Source organism: Lutra lutra, chromosome 3, assembly GCF_902655055.1.
Source record: "Lutra lutra chromosome 3, mLutLut1.2, whole genome shotgun sequence".
Classification (NCBI taxonomy): Eukaryota; Metazoa; Chordata; class Mammalia; order Carnivora; family Mustelidae; genus Lutra; species Lutra lutra.
In genome coordinates this window covers 11,820,463-11,825,404 of record NC_062280.1, presented here as the reverse complement: position 1 = coordinate 11,825,404, position 4,942 = coordinate 11,820,463, and the positions used below count along the sequence as shown (strand labels likewise).

Here is a 4,942-nt window from a genome sequence, read left to right as displayed (position 1 = left end):
GCTGAAAAGATTAGAGAAGTCAAAAATAAGGGCTAGGAAGAAAGATGACAATGGGCTGAGAGTAAACATTATATTGTTCTAACTGTGAAGATCACTGTTGTCTGTCTACAGTGACAAAGAAAGTGAGAATTGTGAACGTGATGAGTTAGCATGAGAATTGTTATATCCAGGATAACCATGGATCCCCTTCCTGAGACTTAAGAGCAAATTTGTTTCTCCTCTCTTAAGAAGGGTGTTAACAGTGCTCCTATCTAACAACAAGGAGCCAAGACAGAAGTCTTTCCAGGGATCTTTCCTGTTTCCCAGTGGAGAACTTACTAACTCATAATTCTCTTTAGGCCTTAGCTTGTGCTACTGTAATTGGATCAGCAAAACTCAAAATTCCTAGGGGGCACTATTTTTATTTTAACATATGGGTGAAATGTGAGAGTCCAAATCATTTAATTGCATTGTTCCTAACTTCTTTTTATTCATCTTTTAACTACAGTTCTCTGGAAATAAATTCTTTCCGGTAGATTGACTGTTGAAATCTGTCACTTCATTGCTTCATCTTCTTTTATCTACAATTCCATCAGCATTAGTGGGTCATGACCTCAGTAATGGATGGACTTTGAAGTCAGCCTGATCCTAAAAATATATAGTCTTGTGTCAGGCCTGTATTCATTTGTTCTTTTTTCCTTTCCTTCTTTCTTTCTTTCTTTCTTTCTTTCTTTCTTTCTTTCTTTCTTTCTTTCTTTCTTTCTCTCTTTTTGAAGATTTTATTTACTTATTTAAGAGAGAAAGAGCAAGAGTGTGGGGGGTGGGGGGTGGTGCAGAGGGAAAGGGGAGCCTGACACAGGGCTCAATCCCAGGACCCTGGGATCATGACCTAAGCGGAAGGCAGACACTTAACCAACTGAGCCTCCCAGGTGCCCCCAGACCTGCATTCTTTAAAAGGTTTACTTAAATTACCTTCTTTATACATTACAGTTATCATTTCATCCCAAAGTGGTTGGCTGAGGAAGTGAAGATTGTTGGTGGCCTTGACTGTTTGCCTTAACCCTCAATATTGTATAGTCAACCCACATTTTTGGCAATAGCTGATTCTTCATGCCTTTCTCTTCTTAATCCCTACCCAAGTATCTGGGGGGGACAAATCCATGCTAGGATTTGCATTTTAGCCCTTGATAGTCTAGGGCTGTTGGAAACTTAGGAAGTCAGCACATACTCATCAGTCATGTCCTGCCACTCATTTATTGTCACTCTGAGTATTGCAACTCATAAGCTTTTGTAGAGGCTCACATTTTCTTTGAAGAAAGGAAGAAAGTGACTTGTGGGTTCATATGGTTAAGTGGGGGACTCAGTCCACCCTCAGTGTGGTCAAACTGCTGGTCACATTCAGTGGGATCATAGTGGCAACTCCTCTTGTCCGTAATAGACTCTTCTTTTGTACTTTTCCTCTCTTCTTTTCTATTGTCTAAATAGCAGCTATGGGATAAATTGTATAAATACAAGTAGTCAGGTTCATTAGCAGTTTTCCAGTGTTATCACAGAAGTTTTGGTTTCTAGTTTTTATTGAACTAAAAAAAATATCTTGAAGATCTTTTCTAATAGATCTTAAGTGATTTATAGTAGACAGGATAGAGGGGATTGGAATCTTGATAGCTAATACTAGAATTCTTCTCAGGTTGGAACCAAAGGAAACTAAGTTAATAAGATTCCAGGGCAAAAGGTAAGCCCCTATGGGCAAGCCTTGCTGAAGGAGGAAAGAAAGTAGATAATGAAGCTGTCCTACTAAGAAATAAATAGGAATGAAAAGGTATTAAAGAGAGAGGAGAGGGATGATGGCCAAGCCACAGGGAAATGTGGCTGAAGAATTTAAGAATAAGGATTTCTTATATTCAGTTTAAAGGAATTTGCCTTATGTGTTAGACCCCTATTATTTTAATCCACAAGAATCTAAGAACCTTGTGAGAATGGCTGTTTTTAATAGAAGAACTAGATCACATTCTGTTTCTGGATAAACAAGGTAAGGAGGAATAATAGACACTGAGACAATTCATGAACTGAATTAATGCATGGAGATCATTGCCCATCTCTCTCACCCCATTCTAGGAATTTGCAGAAGCCCCAGGAGGAATTAGAATTTCCCAGGGCATGGAATTAGGATTCTAGCAAATTAGATCTTTATCTTAAAGAGCAGGATATTACCTCAAGTAACATCCAGTATAAAGCTTTCTGAAGGGGTGCCTGGGTGGCTCAGTGGGTTAAAGCCTCTGCCCTTGGTTCAGGTCATGATCCCAGGGTTCTGGGATTGAGCCCCGCATTGGGCTCTCTGCTCAGCAGGGAGCCTGCTTCCCTTCTTTTCTCTCTGCCTGCCTCTCTGCCTACTTGTGATCTCTGTCTGTCAAATAAATAAACAAAATCTTTAAAAACAAAACAGCTTTCTGAAGAGGATAAGATCCAACTGAAAGAATAACATAGTATAGTGGATTGAATGGTGGCCCCCAAAAGACATGTCTACCTGGAACCTATGAATATTTCCTTATTTGGAAGAAAGATCCTTGCGGATATCATTAGGTTAGGGAATCTCAGGAGGAAATCGTCCCAGTTGAGGTTGGATTTTAAATCCAATGACAGTGCTCGCTTCGGCAGCACATATACTAAAATTGGAATGATACAGAGAAGATTAGCATGGCCCCTGCGCAAGGATGACACGTAAATCCAATGACAAATGTCCTCATATGAGAAGAGAAGGGGCAAAGGCCCAGGGAAGGAGACTATGTGGAGACAGAAGCAGAGACTGCAGGTGTACCACACAAGTCGATGAACACCTGGAGCCCCTAGAAACTCAGAGAGGCAGGGCAGGATTCTCCTCTAGAGGCTGGAGGGATCGCAGCCCTGCCAACACCTTGATTTTGGACTTGAGCCCTTCAGAACAGTGAGAGAATAAATCTCTGCTGTTTTAAGCTATTTATTACCAGTTTGTGGTAATTTGTTATGGAGGCCCTAGAAAACTAAAGTGCATAGTAACTTACTGGCCAAATCCAGTTTCATATTATGCTATAAAATTCTTTTATATTCATCTATCTTGCCCAATTTTTACTGCAGGTAATTAGGAACTCAAGGGCAGCTTCATTGGCATCATACAATTCAAAAGTTCTTTGGAAACATTTTGTTAGGCCCTTTAAAAAAATATATTTATTTATATATTTGAGAGAGAGATTGGGAGCGAGAGAGTACATGAGCAGGAGGGAGGAGCTGAGGGAGAGAGGGGGAAGCAGACACCCTGCTGAGCAGGGAGCCCAATAGGGTGCTCAGTCTCATGACCCTGAGATCAAGACCTAAGCTGAAACCAAGAGTTAGGGTCTCAACTGACTCAGCCTCCCAAGCACCCTTGTTAGGCTATTTTTGCAGGAGAATTAAGAGACTGTTTTGAGCAATGAATCCCGGGATGATGGTGTTACTACAGCCTTTGCCACTGGCCTATTTCCCATGGTTGGCAGAGGAACATGTTAGAGAGTCAGTTGTCGATCTTCTGGCTGCATTTGTAATCAGGATCTAGTTCCTCGAAAACTGGCGAGGGTGTGTAGGCCCTGTCGACAAGTGCTGGAAGTGATAAAGTAGGTTTAATTTGTTCCATCCTGGAAGTGAAGATTCCCCTTCCTAGAGCTCTAAGTCAAGTCCTGCCCGCCTTGCCTTCGTTATCTCCGAGGAGCGAGCTAGTGCTCGTCAGTTACATCTGCATCACCACTGAAATTACTCTTAGTAGAAAGGTGCTTTCACAAAGACTGGGAAACAGAGTTTGTTGGTTGTAATATTCTTCTATGAAATGAAAATGGGCTTTGCCATGCCTGAGGAAGTAAAATGTGGCCGTTTGCTGCTGTGAGAGTCTCTCTCTTCTGAGCAATTTTAAAGAAATATTGGAGAAAGCTGGGGGAAAAAAAGAAAGAAAGAAGGAAAGAAACACAAAGATGGAGGTTTGGGAAGTGAGGGTAAAGGATAGGGGTGAACGTCAAAATTGTCAAAATAGGTCCTAAGCCAGTATGCACCCTGTTGGGCTGTGTACCTACTGTAGAATTGAGTACTAGCAGGAGGGTAAAACCAATACAATATGCAAGACGTGTGCTCAGAATGCTCAGTTATGTGGAACCCCCAACCTTGTCAGGACCGCAACGTAATTGCAGCATTCATCGGCAACAAATGCTGGCGTGCACAAATGCAAAGAAGGATGGACCACCACATTCATGTGAGCAGTGTAAGCAGCTGTGTGCATTTGACGGGAAAGAGGACAGAAAGAGGGTAGATGGCCAGTTGCCGTGCCGGCTGTGCATACTTTCATACAAAAAACAGGTCCTTCAGGAGACCAAGGGCAGAGGAGACATCTGAGCAGCCCTTCTCATGCCAGCCACCGGGAGAAGGAACTACTCTCTGTCTCTCTCTCTCCCTTTTGGTACTACTCTTTATGTGTGTGTGGTGGTCACTGCTCAGTGTTTTGTGCAGAATGATTTTATTTGTTTGTTTTGTCCATCGTTGCATCCTGCCTAGCCAGGAGCAAATAGTTTGGCATTAATTACATATCATTGCCACCCTCTGAATTTTGAAAACTGCCACCTTAAGACTCGGTACAACAGAAGAGGCTTTCTCTCTCCAATAAACCTTTTGCTTTTTTGGTAAAAACAACAACAACAACAACAACAAAAAACATTTTCTAAAAAACCCTCTGTTGATGGGAAGCTGAAATATCATTGATATAGACAGTCATTTCCTTGATGACTGAGAGAGCAGTATCTTCTATAGCTTCTAAATCATTTTCTTTTTAAAGTGAGTTCGTTTTTTAAAAGATTTTATTTATTTATTTGTCAGAGAGAGAGCAGAGACAGAGGGAGAAGCAGGCTCCTCACTGAGCAGAAAGCCTGATGTGGGACTCGATTCTGGGATTCTGAGATCATGACCTGAGCTG

At 41.7% G+C, this 4,942-nt stretch overlaps 1 non-coding gene across 1 annotated transcript; it reads left to right on the top strand.

Annotated features, from left to right (window-relative positions):
- Nucleotides 1-2,618: 2,618 nt before the first annotated feature.
- On the top strand, nt 2,619-2,726 carry LOC125096561 (U6 spliceosomal RNA). Its single transcript, XR_007126244.1, has one exon. It is a non-coding gene; the product is annotated as a U6 spliceosomal RNA (small nuclear RNA).
- Nucleotides 2,727-4,942: the final 2,216 nt, after the last annotated feature.